Here is a 17,775-nt window from a genome sequence, read left to right as displayed (position 1 = left end):
TATGACGACGGTATAAAGAATGAAAAAAAAACCACGGTTAGGTGGTATATATTATAATACAATTATGGTTGGACGGACTGCCTGCCGAGTGCCGACACAGAGGTAGCCACAGCCGTGAACTACCGCACTGTACACTGGTTGATAAAGAGATAGTAGTATACTCGTAACAACTAGTATGACGACGGTATAAAGAATGAAAACAAAACCACGGTTAGGTGGTATATATTATAATACAATTATGGTTGGACGGACTGCCTGCCGAGTGCCGACACAGAGGTAGCCACAGCCGTGAACTACCGCACTGTACACTGGTTGATAAAGAGATAGTAGTATACTCGTAACAACTAGTATGACACTATGACGGTATAAAGAATGAAAAAAAAACCACGGTTAGGTGGTATATATTATAATAATACAATTATGGATGGACGGACTGCCTGCCGAGTTCCGACACAGAGGTAGCCACAGCCGTGAACTACCGCACTGTACACTGGTTGATAAAGAGATAGTAGTATACTCGTAACAACTAGTATGACTGACTATGACGGTATAAAGAATGAAAAAAAAACCACGGTTAGGTGGTATATATTATAATACAATTATGGATGGACGGACTGCCTGCCGACTGCCGACACAGAGGTAGCCACAGCCGTGAACTACCGCACTGTACACTGGTTGATAAAGAGATAGTAGTATACTCGTAACAACTAGTATGACACTATGACGGTATAAAGAATGAAAAAAAAACCACGGTTAGGTGGTATATATTATAATAATACAATTATGGATGGACGGACTGCCTGCCGAGTTCCGACACAGAGGTAGCCACAGCCGTGAACTACCGCACTGTACACTGGTTGATAAAGAGATAGTAGTATACTCGTAACAACTAGTATGACACTATGACGGTATAAAGAATGAAAAAAAAACCACGGTTAGGTGGTATATATTATAATACAATTATGGATGGACGGACTGCCTGCCGAGTGCCGACACAGAGGTAGCCACAGCCGTGAACTACCGCACTGTACACTGGTTGATAAAGAGATAGTAGTATACTCGTAACAACTAGTATGACTGACTATGACGGTATAAAGAATGAAAAAAAAACCACGGTTAGGTGGTATATATTATAATACAATTATGGATGGACGGACTGCCTGCCGACTGCCGACACAGAGGTAGCCACAGCCGTGAACTACCGCACTGTACACTGGTTGATAAAGAGATAGTAGTATACTCGTAACAACTAGTATGACACTATGACGGTATAAAGAATGAAAAAAAAACCACGGTTAGGTGGTATATATTATAATACAATTATGGATGGACGGACTGCCTGCCGACTGCCGACACAGAGGTAGCCACAGCCGTGAACTACCGCACTGTACACTGGTTGATAAAGAGATAGTAGTATACTCGTAACAACTAGTATGACTATGACGACGGTATAAAGAAAGAAAAAAAAATACCACGGTTAGGTGGTATATAATTATACAATTATGGATGGACGGACTGCCTGCCGAGTGCCGACTGCCGACACAGAGGTAGCCACAGCCGTGAACTACCGCACTGTACTGTGTCTGCTGCTAATATAGACTGGTTGATAAAGAGATAGTATACAACAATATACTACTATACTGGTGGTCAGGCACTGGTCACCACTAGTCACACTGGCAGTGGCACTCCTGCAGCAAAAGTGTGCACTGTTTAATTTTAAATTAATATAATATTATGTACTCCTGGCTCCTGCTATAACAACCTGCAGTGCTCCCCAGTCTCCCCCACAATTATTATAAGCTTTTATACATTGATGTGCAGCACACTGGGCTGAGCTGAGTGCACACAGACTGAGTCACACTGTGTGACTGCTGTGTATCGTTTTTTTCAGGCAGAGAACGGATATAGCAGAGAACGGATATATTAAATAAAAGTTAACTTAACAACAACTGCACTGGTCACTGTGGTAAACTCTGTCTGCACAATCTCTCTCTCTCTCTCTTCTAATCTATTCTAATGGAGAGGACGCCAGCCACGTCCTCTCCCTATCAATCTCAATGCACGTGTGAAAATGGCGGCGACGCGCGGCTCCTTATATAGAATCCGAGTCTCGCGAGAATCCGACAGCGTCATGATGACGTTCGGGCGCGCTCGGGTTAACCGAGCAAGGCGGGAAGATCCGAGTCGCTCGGACCCGTGAAAAAAAAAGTGAAGTTCGTGCGGGTTCGGATTCAAAGAAACCGAACCCGCTCATCTCTACTCCTGTCGCTTTGATTGTTGTTTTTTGTGTTGGCTGTGTTGCAGCGAGAAAGAACAGCAGGTCCCCAGTCCGGGGGCAACTGTTTAGCTGAGGTGTGCTGCATTTGTTGGCTGGTAGGTGGCTGTACCACCACCCTAACAGGGGGGGGGGGGGGTGAGTCTCATCACTCAAATGGGTGGGTAGACAAGTTAGAAGGTTAAGTGGATACCCTTGTTGCTTATAGGGGTTTATAGTTGCCTTTGTGTACTTTGGTGGGTATCCGCCTACAATACATGTTGTTGTTCTTGATGGGGCATTGCAGATAAGCTGATTTTGCCCATCTTTCTTTGCCACCATTCTTTCCTTAAATAATTTTTTTTTATAATTTAATAAATAAATAACAGATTTCTACCAAAATCGATGTCTCAGTGTCTTTATTCATTCTTTAAGTTTAATGAAGTGATTTGCACAATGAGGCACCTCATCCGATAGAGGGTTTAGAAAATAGCGGTTTAGTGCTTCAGTATTACATATATGTGAGCTATTGGTACTTGATAGGAAAAGGTTTGACAAGAACGGCATTAAACTAAATGTACCCCTAGGCTTGATGTGAGCAACTCTGGTTTGTGTAACAAACTGGCCAATTGTCTGCGCATTATTTTGTCTGGGTTACAGGCAGTAAAGCCCTTTATTGTGTCATGATATGCATTATGCACTGTTTAACAGATCAAACTTCCATTTGTAGCACACACCCATGTATGATAGGACAGTGATGCTGAGATATGATTATGGTCTATAAAATTAAGACAAGAGATGTGTTCCCTACAGCTAGTTTGAAGGGAAACTGGATTCTCTTATGGTACAAGCTCTCATATTAAGAGATGTAGCTTTGGGCTGTGGAAACACATTTATCTTTACATCAGTCAGTGTGATGGCTAAAATATAGTAAATATTTGAGACAGACACTGCAAAACACCAGGGGATGAAATTATTAAAATACTGTAAGAGAAGGGAAAACTAGCCACCATAAAATCTAGCTTTCAGAATGTTCCTTACACTACAGTGGGGAGTTAAAGAAAAACTTGAACACACAGGCAAATAGTTGAACTTTCCAGCTGTAACTGCAGAGTATGTGCTATGTGTGTTCCAGGTGCCCATAATCTCCCTATTTTTGACCCCCATAACGAGCTTATTTACTAACATGTTAAAATGTGCGTAACATGCTATATTCCTAAACAACCAGACGGGTCATTCCAGGAAATATAATACACAATACATGCAAATTAAATTTCACATAACCGCTAACATTTAAGTATATTTATGCTGCTAAACGGTCATAGTATATTGTGCTGTCCCACGTGTGTAAACACTGACATATATGTAAGTTGTTGAAGTGGATGCAAAAACTGCTAATTTCCACGTATTTTATACCTGAAATTATAATAATAATCGTAATTTCATAGTTGCTGCCACATAAAGTACTTGTAAGATATGCAGTTCATCAATAGTAACTATCAAAATGTTGTGACTATGCATCGTAATAACATAAATTTTAAAATCAATTTTTCAGAGCCCTTTGACTGGGGACAGACATGTAACGTGAGTCACATTCGTATGTAACAGGAGTCATGTCAAAATTGATTTTTACTATAGTTTGATTTTAAGTATAGTTTTTAGTTTGTGCGTCAATCATAAGTTTAGGGTCTTATAAGTGTATAGTAGAACAATCACATTGTAAAAATAATTAGGAGAGCAGGTTTAAATAAGTCCCCTCAGTTCTTATGTCCATTCTGTTGTAACATGAGTCACGCATATGAACAATAGAATTTAAACTATTAAGAGTGTCAATTTTTTCTGCTTCTAAGCACTAATTATGACTATTGTCATATTTTTAGAATGTTAAAGTTCAGCTTTATTTTTGTGTGCGGTGCATTTAAACTCTGAAAAATTAACATGAAATGTAACGTAAGTCACACGGAATGACCCTGAAAGATCTGTATCACTCCTCATAACTCATTAGTCTACCCCTCCGAGCACCCATGTAGTCTCTAACCCACGTAACCTTACTAGTTACACCACCTCCCTCTTAGACTGTCCTCATGGGAAGGCCCCTCTTCCCTCATTGGCCCTCATTCCGAGTTGATCGTTCGCTAGCTGCTTTTAGCAGCAGTGCAAACGGTAGGCCGCCGCCCTCTGTGAGTGTATCTTAGCAGAAGTGTGAACGAATGGTTAGCAGTTCTGCTATTAAATATTTTCATGCAGTTTCAGAGTAGCTCCAAACCTACTCCTACCTTGCGATCACAGCAGACAGTTCAGTTCCTGTTTTGACGTCACAAACATGCCCTGCATTCGGCCAGCCACTCACCAGTTTCTACAGGTACGCCTGCGTTTTCTGCTGACACGCCTGCTTTTTTTAGCACACTCCTGGAAAACGGTCAGTTACCACCCAGAAACACCCCTTTCCTGTCAATCACTCACCGATCACTCGAGCGAGATAAAACAGTCGTTCGGCCATGTGTAAAACTGCAAAGTTTTGTGTGAAAGTACTTAGCGCGTGCGCACTGCGGCCCATACGCATGTGCAGAACAGCCGATTTTTAGCCTGATCGCTACGCTGCGAAAAAAGGCAACGAGCGATCAACTCAGAATGAGGGCCATTGTCTCCTCACACCACTATCCCTGCACCAGTGCACCTTAGTCCCCATGTGTATAACATATTTAACGCCTGCAGCCAGTGCAGACTCCTTATGGTGTCACATAAATAAAATATAATACTACTTTGCTTTCATCTCTAAACCATACCTCCCAAATGCCTTTATGTCAGAAAACTACTGGAAATATGGAAGTTAGCCTGGTCAATGTAAAAAATAATCCCGGTAGTTCACAATAACATGTCCAGTAAGTATAGAACCGGACTCTGGGCTTTTACACAGTGCAGAAAAGCTGTTCTGGTATTGGGGAGCTGGGCAGCCCATCTGCGGTGTTATGGCAATGGCTTGGATAATCAGCTATCAGCTCTGTATCTGGGACACAGTCCTAAATACTATGAAGAGGAGGACGAGCAAGAGAACTGGGAATGGAAGTGAAAAGATAAAAAATAAACATAGGATGATAATTTGCTCCTAGACTGGAATGTATCCTATATTAGTCTGATGTGTTTCCTATCAGATTGTCTGTATCTGCCTTGACTGAATTACTTCTCCAGACTGTGAAATGGGACTTCAGGCAGTGAGTAGAATTCCACCTAGATAGCCTGGTTTCATTTCCATTTACAGTGGATCTGCCACCATAATTTAACATTTTATTATAAAAAAATAAATCTCTTCTATATCATGTGGTAGCAATCTGTGGCTGCCATCCCAACAGGTCTCAAGTTTGCCCTGCTGAGTCTTGTAGTACCACAACAGCTGGGGAACCACAAGCTACCTGCTTCTGATCTGGTTAAAATTCCAGCTATTTATTCTAGACATCCCCGCTGCTTACACACAAACATATTACTTATCCGTGTCTATTTCATCTGCTTTACATGCCACCACTTCCTCATACCATGCAAATGAAATAAACGTGTTATCAACGTGTAAATGTAACCACCATGTCTGTAACAGAAATCATTTCAACTCTAACCTGTGTGCGGACAACACTGAGCAATAACAATATACACAGCACAATATATTTGTATTTTTTTTAGCTAAGTCATTTGAGGTCACTCAGGTAACAGATTCACTTGCTGATGAAAGTACGGAAGACTGGCAGAGTGGACAGGTCTAGCTGGAATGTCACTGCCAAGTGCCTGGTGCCATCCCCTAAAGATCTCCTGGTGCTCAGTCAGAATATCACTCCGGGCCTCAGCTGTCACACATTTCTTTATTTCCCCTGCTCTGTAGTACAGACAGCACATTTATGTATATACTAGGACATCTCCTGTGCCTGCTATACCCATGCAAATCAAACCCAGCAGAATCCAATACCACATAGATTTTTTTTATTTTTTTAAAGCTTTACATACTAACGACTGTGTGTAAGAAATCCATTAGAGTATCCTAAGCTTTATCTAAACTTTGGAGTCTTTTCCAAAACCAGAAGAGCAGAGCAGATGTATATCTCAATATATCACTCCAAGTTAACAGATCTATAAATAAAGATTTTCCAGCGCTGTTATTCATCTCCCTGCTGTCTTCCTTTGAAAAAGGATTTGAGCTCACCAGTCTGTACTGAAGGTTTACCTTTGTTTTCCAAAAAGTTTAGATATTGTTGAAACAAAGCTTCAAAATAAAAAAACTCGCAAACAAATGAAAAAGAAACAGTAACTGTGGTTACCTGTCACTGTTCTACTATAATAAACAGGAAGGGGAGGTAACAGTAAGAGCTCAGGATTCTATTGCTCAGATTTATCAAGTGATAAAGTACCAGCCAATCAGCTCCTAATTGCCATGTTACAGGCTGTGTTTGAAAAATGACAGTTTAGAGCCGATTGGTTGGTAGTTTATCACCATGCTATATATCACTCTCCAAGGCTTACTATATATGGGCATATGTTTTAAAACTGAATTGATGACCGCTAATTGAAATATTCACTATCCAAGTGAGTTAAAAACAGCAACAAGTGGTCTTCAAGCTCATTAGAATAACATCTAAATACAAACATACTATAGGGCAGATTTAACAACTGGAGCACCACTTAACATTCGTAACAAGTGATAACAAGAATATAACTCATTGTTAAATCTGCCCCCATATGTTATGTTATGTTATATCTGTTTCCCAATGGCTGCACACCTCCCAGCATAACCACATGCCCCTGAACTAACAAACGGTCACTAAAACCTCATCACAGAGCCACCTCTCACCAATATAAGCGCATCCCTGCCTCACCGACAGCAGCGCATCCCTGCCTCACCGGCAGGAGAGAGAGAGAGAGAGAGAGAGAGAGAGAGAGAGAGTGTAAACTTTTGCCATGTGTACTTCTTTCCCCTCAAATCCAGGACATTTTACTAATTGAACAAATCAACAGTGTCAAAGAGAAAACAAAAGTTGCTTCGTAGGTCTCTCTGTGGAGTTGCTGGAAGCTATGGCCTCTTTCCCTTTCTCAGATTTTTTGGCAACTTTAGCGCACAGAGGAATGTGCTTTTACTGCATTAGCGAACGTCTGAGCTTGTTGTTTTTGGCTGTTCCAAAACAAGAAAGGGAGAAAAAAAAAAAAAAAACAGTAGACCCCAAAAAAAACTACTGGAAAACTATTTCACTTTTCATCCTACCAGCAATTTCTATTCATGATTTCTAGAGGAACCTAGAGACTGAAAATCTGTATTATGGGTAATGTTATAATATTGAATATCTAGGGAGATAATTTCCCCATCCTGATTTCAGGTTGGTCCTCACTTATGGCTACAACCTGGTATAGGATTTAGGGTATTCTATTCAATATTATTGGTGGTTTAAGCCCCAAGAGCAAAAACACAGAAAAATTGCAAATTTGATAACCTGTTGTATCATAAATACAGGTCTACGTTGCACTGTATAAAACTATCATCAACTGAAAACATAAGTCCTTGAAAATAAACAACATGAAAATAACTTTCCCTCACCGCCTCAAAAAAATAAATTAACTGAACCGTTCACAAAATATAAATATACTTTTTCAACTCCATTCATATTCTGCAGCACATATATATGAAAATAAAGTCTAATATATGTCTGTGAATATGTTTGTATAATTCAGCCATGACTGGGATTAATCAAAAGCCACACACATTTTAATTGGCGAATCATCATGTGGTTTTCTCCTGATGAATAAGTTGTGAGCCACATTATACATGAAATTGCTGTTAGAAATCTGCACCCTTTCAAAACCTGCAGAAAAAGGACACTTTCGGGGAGGGGGTGCAGAAAGTACTGAAAAGAAACACAATTATTGCTGATGTCTATTTAATCACCATTAGTCACATGTGACATTTTTGCAAGCATGTTAAAACTGTGCCACATGCGCGCCAGACAAAGCTGGAAGAATTAGCTGAAAGTAATTAAGGAATCCATCAACAAGTCGTGTGTTGAGGCCACTACAACTCATTCTGCAGTTTGGGAGTGGGGGGGGGGGATAACTGCAGAACAGATCAATGCATCTACGGGGTAGAAGTCAGTTGACAAAAAAGTAATCACAGATTTAGTGCAAGAAATATATAAAGATACTGAAATCTCTGAATTTAAATTATACATCAGGTTTGTATTTTACCTTTTTCTTATTACATATATTAATTTGCAGCTATGCCCACAAGAGGGGGCTAAACAATAATACGGTTACATTGGAATTAGATTTTTTTTTTTTTTTTTTTTTTAGATGACTGGAATTTATCTCCAAAGCTTTGTCCTTTAATTGACAATCACAATGGAAAATAGGATTTTTGTTCATTTCCAAGAAGCATTGTATAGCGACTTGTTGCACCTTTTCAAATGCACTTTAGTAATGGCTCAATGCAAGCGCATTCATGGGATCACTTCACGTTACCGGCAGTGGTGACAGGTGCGTAGCAACGCTTCTCTAGTGGACCTTTTAAAAACAGAACAAATAGCCGCAACAGAGGGTTTTATCCATCTTACAGTATTAATTATCACAAGGATCTCTGTACTGAAGCAGCCACTGCTCTCCCGTGCCCCACTCTGTCTCAAAGGAGTCTATTCAAGACAAATGGAAAGTTTTAAGTCACAAAATTGATGCACATTTCCATATAAAACAGCAACGGAAGGAAAAAAAAATGACAGAGTTTGTAACAGATGTCACTCCCTTCCTTCCCTCCCCCCCCCATATAAAATACCTGTCAACTTTTATTAGGTTCAAATTGTGCCTAGAGAACTTTGATATTTTTAATAACTTTTTTTTACATGTAACAATCAAACAATTTGTGTCAAAGGGGTCGAAAATGCAAGAAAAAGACTAATACAATAGCTTATTAAAGAATAGCATTAATGTTTCTGAGTACTACAGTGCCATGACATACAGTAGTCACCGTCATATCGGGAGAGCAGCCTATAACGGTAACAGGAAAACTGTACGGGTGATCTGTCTGTAGAATGATGGTTATTTGTTTTGCTCAAATAATACTTAAAGGTCAGTCACTAGGTATTATAATAAACAGAAGGTAAGTTTATTGCGTGCAATGTATAATCTGAAATGGAAATTTAAAACGTATCTGAAAAATGGAAAGTTCTTAAATAGATGGAAAAAAAACATCCCACTGTCCCTTTACCCTAGTATGTATGTAGCTGCAGATTCACAGTCCAACTGTGCATACGTATTTACCCTAGTATCTATGTAGCTGAGGGCACACTGTCCAACTGTGCATACGTATTTGCCCTAGTATCTATGTAGCTGCAGACACACTGTCCAACTGTGCATACGTATTTACCCTAGTATCTATGTAGCTGAGGGCACACTGTCCAACTGTGCATACGTATTTACCCTAGTATCTATGTAGCTGAGGGCACACTGTCCAACTGTGCATACGTATTTGCCCTAGTATCTATGTAGCTGCAGACACACTGTCCAACTGTGCATACGTATTTACCCTAGTATCTATGTAGCTGCAGATTCACAGTCCAACTGTGCATACGTATTTGCCCTAGTATCTATGTAGCTGCAGACACACTGTCCAACTGTGCATACGTATTTACCCTAGTATCTATGTAGCTGAGGGCACACTGTCCAACTGTGCGTATACATATTTACCCTAGTATCTATGTAGCTGCAGACACACTGTCCAACTGTGCATACGTATTTACCCTAGTATCTATGTAGCTGAGGGCACACTGTCCAACTGTGCATACGTATTTACCCTAATATCTATGTAGCTGAGGGCACACTGTCCAACTGTGCATACGTATTTGCCCTAGTATCTATGTAGCTGCAGACACACTGTCCAACTGTGCATACGTATTTACCCTAATATATATGTAGCTGCAGACTCACTGTCCAACTGTGTATACGTATTTACCTTAGTATCTATGTAGCTGCAGACACACTGCCCAACTGGGCATACGTATTTACCCTAATATCTATGTAGCTGCAGACTCACTGTCCAACTGTGCATACGTATTTACCCTAGTATCTATGTAGCTGCAGACTCACTGTCCAACTGAGCATACGTATTTACCCTAGTATCTATGTAGCTGTAGACTCACTGTCCAACTGTGCATATGTATTTACCCTAGTATCTATGTAGCTGCAGACTCACTGCCCAACTGGGCATACATATTTACCCTAGTATCCATGTAGCTGCAGACTCACTGCCCAACTGTGCATACGTATTTACCCTAGTATCTATGTAGCTGCAGACTCACTGCCCAACTGTGCATACGTATTTACCCTAGTATCTATGTAGCTGCAGACTCACTGCCCAACTGGGCATACGTATTTACCCTAGTATCTATGTAGCTGCAGACTCACAGTCCAACTGTGCATACGTATTTCCACATATATCTCCCAGGACTGTTCCAGCTAACATTAATATAACCTATTTGCTTTTAGAAAATAGTTATGGAAATGTCCAAGTTTGGATAAAGGCTACATTTTTTAGTATAATTTACATATCCAAGCAAAGTTCTCACACTAGGGAACTCATAGCTTGTTTATCATTATTGCCTCTGAAACCGAAGCACAACCAGAGCCCTGTAAGGACTGGAGGACTGAAGATGGCATCCTTAGACGGCCTTCAAGGCACGACTACTGCCCACCCACAGAGTGAAATGATAGCTACATCTAAAGTGTGGAGGTCATTGGTCATTACAGAGTATATCACAACAAAAGGTAAAGTTGTGACTCATCTAACTGACCCCTGGATCCTTGGTTCTAGATCACAGTTAAAGACTGCTTTTAGTAACCACTTGCCCCATCTATGTATACAGATGTATTGTGTGGACAAGCACAATACATTAAAACAAAATACTAGCCAAAGACAAGCACCATCTACAAAAACATACAAACAAACAAAATAAAATGCAATAAAAATACAAGAAAAACACTGTGGAACAGTTCTAGTAAGGTCACTGTTCATCTAGGCAATGTCAGAATACTGTACGTCAATGTTTAGCTATGCAGCACTTGAAGAATTATCAGTACTATAGATATGGAAGGTCTGGCAATTATTTCATGTTGGTTCCACCCAAATCAGGTTTTTATAGCATGAATGATTTGATTTTGCAACGTGATTAAGATCTACTGCTGCAGGAACCAACAAGTCACAGCAGCACTATAAACAGGCCTTAAGAAAGAGTAGATGAATTAACATAGGGGGAAAAAAAAGTTTCATACTGCCGTAGATAGGCTGCAAGATATTGGCAGGGCACTGTAGGGTCCCCCTAGCAATGAATGTGTTATAGATTATTTGCACTCACATGAGTCACAGTATAATGTACTAGAGTAATATAAATCACTAGATACATCAGGTCACACTTCATCAGGCACCCTTGTGCATAATATCAGATGTTCACAGGTATTTTAATAATATGCTGAGGACTGCTTTTCCTCTGTTTAATATTGAATCCCAAAGAAGAAAGCTAGTCTACAAATAAAGAGGGTTACTGGAACACAAGCAAACAAGTATGGGTAAACGATTCTGCAGATATGCACCATCCCTGCCAGGCATCCACTCATTTCACTGTCAGGATGCACAGACCACAAAGTTTTAAATGCCCAGGAAATTCTGGGGAAAATGACAGATTCCCCAACAGCAAAGAGCAACGCGTTACTATTATGTGCAATAAGCAACGCACTTTACACACAATTAGTGCGGGTGCTAACTCTTTCATTGCCAGAAGACTGTCAGGAGAGTCGTCTTTGAAGACGTACACAAGTACAAACCACTGCTGTGCATTATTAAAGAGATACAACATTAGAACCTGCCAGTAAAATATATAACTCGGTTCCTCCTATTAACACACAGCAGCCATCGCATAAAAGGTTTCTACCTAGGGTAAGTGCTTTATCGGCTCATTTTGCACATCAGATGCTCAAGCATAGCCTTTGTCAGTGCAGAAAACGTAACATCTATCATCACAAATAAATAATACAAACTGTCTAAAATGGAAATGATTTCTTTGTGCTTCCTCCACTGGAACCTATTGTGCACCAGACATACGCGGAGAGAATCACCACGTTAGCCTTTGTCTGCAGGAATCATACCAGGGCATTCAAACTGGAATTTAAAATGCCCGCATTGTTTTTTTTTCTCCCTCTAAAAGCCAAGTCCAGAGAGGAATGGGGGGGGGGGGGGGGGGGGGGGGGTTTGCAGAGTTAATAAAGAGCAGATGAAAGGGGAACATAAATACCATCACTCTGAATTAAATTCAATAACCTATGGCGCTTGAAACAAAGCTTTACATAGTTTAACCACATACTAGAGAAGAAACAAGTGGGAAGAGAAATCTATTCAACATGCTATCTAAGGTCTGAGTGTACGGTCTGACAAGTAGATCCATAGCAATATCTATTTAAATATATACTATATATTCACTGTAGAGGATAGATGGAATCTCGCTCTCTCTGTGATAAAATATATGCCACGAGTAGAGTGTGTGTTTATTAAATCAGACAACATTTTCCTTTAACTCTGGCTGTATTGCGATACACCTTATCACACTGAATGAATAATTGTCAAACACAACTCTCCGGCTGGCTTCAGGAACAATCTAAAGTTTGAGAACAAAAGGTTTATTTTAAGAAAGAAAATCTTGGCTCGCGGAATGGCAGACGTGAATCTGCTTTCAATTACAGAAAGTATTTCCACTCCACTGCGATGGGATCAAATCTTCAACTGCACAATCTCAGGGCAATGCAACTGATTATATTAAAGCCTCGAAGAACCCTAAATTACTCTCTGCCACAACCGTATTCTGCACATACTGTCAATTAGACACACACTCCAACAAGGCGGCGTTAGGCATGTGCACACAATAAGCACTATTTATTTCCACACAGCAATCCTTTACCCTGCTACATTACTTCTGCCTGCCCTCATGCATTAACAAGTCATTTCCCTGATCCCTCGGAGACACCACTTTGGTGATAGGGTGCCATAGTATAGATGGAATAGTGGGATGTGGTACACTATAGAGTGGGACTGCAGTACAGTTCTCGCCCTGCTTGGATAAGATGGATGGGGAGGCATGCCCTGGTGGTCCTATGCCAGAAGCAGGCTAAGCTGTGTACTGTACAGCTAAATGCATCCTACAACAAAGGCATGGGGGCTTTACAGGACAGTAAGGTTATACAATTAAGAACCACTGCATGCACAATTTTTTTTCTGCTGGAAGCAAAGCCAGGTGATCTAGTACATTTCAGTGACATATTAAAGAAACACATTTAAAAAAGAAGTGCAGTATAGCGTCCTTTACCTCTCTCTGAGTCTTCTCTTTGATTCCTCAAGGGTTAAAAAAGCAATCTCATTTCAGATGCTAATGGTGCTTGTGCCGAGATTCTAGCAAGCAGAGCCTCCTCCCATTCCAAGAGCAGCACAGCAAGGTACAGTGTGGGGAGGATATAGATGCCCACTTCTTCTGTGCCAGGGGTTCAGGCTCTCCAGGCTGTTAGTGGGGGCACCTTCCCTGTTGCTGAGCCTGCTTGCCTGTGTGTGTGCCTATGTGAGTGGTGGCAGAGCTCAGCCTGTGCAAGTTGAACCAGTCTATAATGTATCACATTACAGAGTCTGGCTTTCTCTTCAAGCAGCAAGCAGCAATCAGACATGATAGGCTGAGACTCCTCTGTTTACACCCAGGCAGGAGGAGGGGGCAGAGCTTGCCTTCTTTTAACTCTTACTCGCACAATGCCTACCCTATTTACCTAGGCTACCGCTGTCCACCTGTCAGAAGTGACACCTAGTGGGAATAGCACTCCAGCCATCCTGGAGTTGAAAAATAATATTTTCATATTGTGATAAGAGTTGTCATTTACAGTAATAAAATAAGAAACATTACTCTCTCATTCCTGTCTTCTCCCTCTCTTATATCAGCAAATAAATGTGGGTTCTCCCATTTTATCTCACTCTCTCCCTCTCTCTCTGTATATATATATTAATTATTCTTATTACTATTATTAATTATTCTTCTTATTATTTTATTTATGCTGTTTATTGGGATGTACGGTGTATGTGCAGAGCAGTATTATTACCATGTCCTATTGCTACAGTATGTGTATATTGTTGTGTGAATGAACGCTGGGGTATGGAATACCCTGCACATACAATAGTGTCTCCTCAGCTTGTGCCTGGAGGATATCCTGACTGCACACAGCTAAATCTACCTAATTAACTGAAGTTGTAATTATCACACCTGTCATCAAATAGGGATATTCTCACAGTAGCGGCGGAAATTCCAGTCGCTTCAATGTGAGAGTATGTTTAGTAAGAGGTAGAAAGTCTGGATACTTTGTGATAACTACAGGAAGATACCTGGGTGAAATTGTGTAGGACAGAGGTTTTCAAACACGGTCCTCAAGCCATCCCAACCGTCCAGGTTTTAAGTTTATCCATGCCTGGCCACAGGTGACTTTAGCACCTCAGGCAATTTGATTTAACTATCTGTGCTGAGCCTGGACCATTCGGGTTTCTTGAGGACCGCGTCTGGGAACCACTGGTGTAGGACAATGTTTAATGGAAAGTATATGAGATGCCATATAATACCAGGGACAGGCAAATGCGCATCAACTCTACTAGAGACTGGGATATCTCTAGAGCTCCAGACACAGATCTTTCCTGTTATGTGCCCCACATTTTACTTTTCCTGTTATCGGCCTGCTGATGTCATTATCTGCCCGCTGCCTCCTGTTATGTGCCCACAACTGCCGTTATATGCCTGCTGCCTCCAGTTGGGTGCCCGCTGCCTCCTGTTATGTGCCTGCCACTGCCATTATCTGCCCACTGCTCCTGTTATTCGCTGAACTTTGTAAATCCGGATACAGGTGCCCACTCGCAGTCAGTGGAATCCATGTGGGGAAATATGAAACTTAAGAACAAAAGCCATTGGGACACTCATTGGAGCATGTTGTGGGGGTAATTCCAAGTTGATCGCAGCAGGAATTTTTTTAGCAGTTGGGCAAAACCATGTGCACTGCAGGGGGGGGGGGGGGGGCAGATATAACATGTGCAGAGAGAGTTAGATTTGGGTGTGGTGAGTTCAATCTGCAATCTAAATTGCAGTGTAAATATAAAGCAACCAGTATTTACCCTGCACAGAAACAAAATAACCCACCCAAATCTAACTCTCTCTGCACATGTTATATCTGCCCCCACCCCCCCTGCAGTGCACGTGGTTTTGTCCAACTGCTAAAAAATTTCCTGCTGCGATCAACTTGGAATCACCCCCTGTATGCGTACCTATGTGAATTTATAGTGGATGGCAGATAACAGGAGAGATCGCCAGATGCCACTGTCTGAACTCTGGGGGTAGTAAATGAATTGCACAGCATGGGCTAACCCTTTTTAGAGCCACACTTACACATGATGGAGTCAGGACAGGCTGCAGAGGTGCGAGCGGACTCAGGGACTAATTCAGACCTGATCGCAGCAGCAAATTTGTTAGCTAATGAGCAAATCCATCTGCACTGCAGGGGGGGGTCAGATATAACATTTGCAGAGAGAGTTAGATTTGGGTGAGTCGAGAGCTTAGGTTATGGATTGGTGCCCACATATGAAAAATAAAAAAACAACAATCAGCTCAGCGAGCTGTCCCTACTGCCACATGTAATGGCTTACTGTGACCACTGGCCCGGTATGCATCTGAAGTATCACTGTACTTGATAATACATGTAATTGCTAATGATGCCCTCTTCAAAGACTGGCCACTCTAGCTCTGAAATGAAGGCTCCCCCTCTATAAATGTTGTGTTTGTCCCTGCTGAGAGGCAGGGGTAGATTTAAGGGTCTGGCCCTCTTAGGCACATTAATAGTTGCCCCCGCCAGAATTTTATTATTTGAATTATTATTTTAGAATCCCTAATTTTGGCAATTGGCAGTATAATATAGCAATAAAACAAGTTATGAGCTATAACTTGTCATATAATATGTATGCTACTCTCCGGGGACAAGGCAGCAAGGGTGTAGTATGGTATGGCGGCGGCCGGGATCTCGGCGGCCAGCATACCAGCGCCGGGATACCAATCGCCGGCATACCGACAGCTGGGTGTGCGCAAATGAGCCCCTTTGAGCCACGCTATTTATTCTCCCTCCAGGGGGATCGTGGACCCCCAAGAGGGAGAATAGTTGTCGGTATGCCGGGTGTCGGGATTCCGACGCCGGTATACTGAGCGCTGGGATCCCAACTGCCGGCATACTGAATACCACCCGGCAGCAACTGCGGCCAGCTCGCGGGACAGTACCTCCTAAGCGGGACTGTCCCAGTGAAATCAGGGTGGTTGGGCGGTATGTTGGTGACAACATGGAATTTCCTGCTAACTACTAAATATTTCCACTGTACTAAAACGTACACCATCTTCAAAGGACTATAGACCGGTCACATACCCTACTGCATCTACAGCCCAGTTCAACGAGATGGCTGAGACATGGGCAGGCACCTGACAGGCCCAGCAGCTGATTGGCTAGTCCCCAGTGCGGGCAAATGATCATGCCATCCATTTCCCCAGTAACTACATTATATTTAAACTGTACCATATCGCACATCATCTTGCGTGTGCTATCTGTCCACACTCTACAGGAAAGACAGAAATGAAACTAGCACCTGAGTGCAGCCTCCAGAACTTGGCACCTCTAGGTATGTGCCACTGCCACATGTGCCTGATTAAAAGTCCCTCACTGAAAAATCTGATCTTGTGGACAACAGGTCTTGTTTTATACTTCAGATGGCCAAATTTTGTGTTTGCCACTTTAAGGATAGCTGGAAAAGCGCCCTTTATCCAATATAAAACAAAGACTACAGAATCCCTTCACTCTTCTGATCAGTTTGAGACATAGGGGTAAATGTATGAAGCAGTGATAAGAGTGGAAAAGTGAGCCAGTGGAGAAGTTGCCCATGGCAACCTATCAGCATTAAAGTAACATTTATAATTTGCATACTAAAAAATTATACAGAGCAGCTGATTGGTTGCCATGGGCAACTTCTCCACTGGCTCACTTCTCCACACTTATCACTGCTTCATACATTTACCCCATGGAAACAGATTAAACTGACTAGCATTTTTAATGTAGATTGTACTAACTATTTTGAAGAGGACTGAATGAAAGCTGTACGAGTACCTCCCTTTTTCTAAAGTTTTTTTTTTTAAAGAGATAAAGCTTTAGATGAGTGATGGGCTTCAAGTGTCCCAAGGGCTGAATGTGACCATGGAACCTTCACCAACTTCCTAATTATTATTGTTATTATTAGTATTATCCTTTATTTATATGGCACCACAAGGGATCCGCAGCGCCCATTACACAGTACATAATCAAATGAGCAAACAAGAAAACAGCACTTACAGCACATGACAAAATAGGACAGGTATATTAAACCCGGGGTTAGGTGCCATCAAGGGAGTACGGAGTATAAGATTGTGTAAGTA

General features: G+C 41.5%; 1 protein-coding gene across 14 annotated transcripts in view; it reads right to left on the bottom strand.

Moving 5' to 3' along the window:
* TENM3 (teneurin transmembrane protein 3) overlaps positions 1-17,775 on the bottom strand; it is a 1,613,133-nt gene that overhangs the window by 592,760 nt on the left and 1,002,598 nt on the right. The window contains exon 1 of one of the 14 annotated variants that reach the window (XM_063920684.1): positions 13,621-14,013. The exons of the other annotated variants lie outside the window; for them this stretch is intronic. The gene's annotated coding sequence lies outside the window, so the exon portion shown is untranslated. Of the gene's footprint in view, positions 1-13,620; positions 14,014-17,775 lie in introns of those variants that run through there. 14 annotated transcript variants of the gene reach the window in all.

The sequence above is a fragment of the Pseudophryne corroboree genome, chromosome 1, assembly GCF_028390025.1.
Source record: "Pseudophryne corroboree isolate aPseCor3 chromosome 1, aPseCor3.hap2, whole genome shotgun sequence".
NCBI classification, from domain to species: Eukaryota; Metazoa; Chordata; class Amphibia; order Anura; family Myobatrachidae; genus Pseudophryne; species Pseudophryne corroboree.
This window is presented reverse-complemented; position numbering and strand designations above follow the sequence as displayed.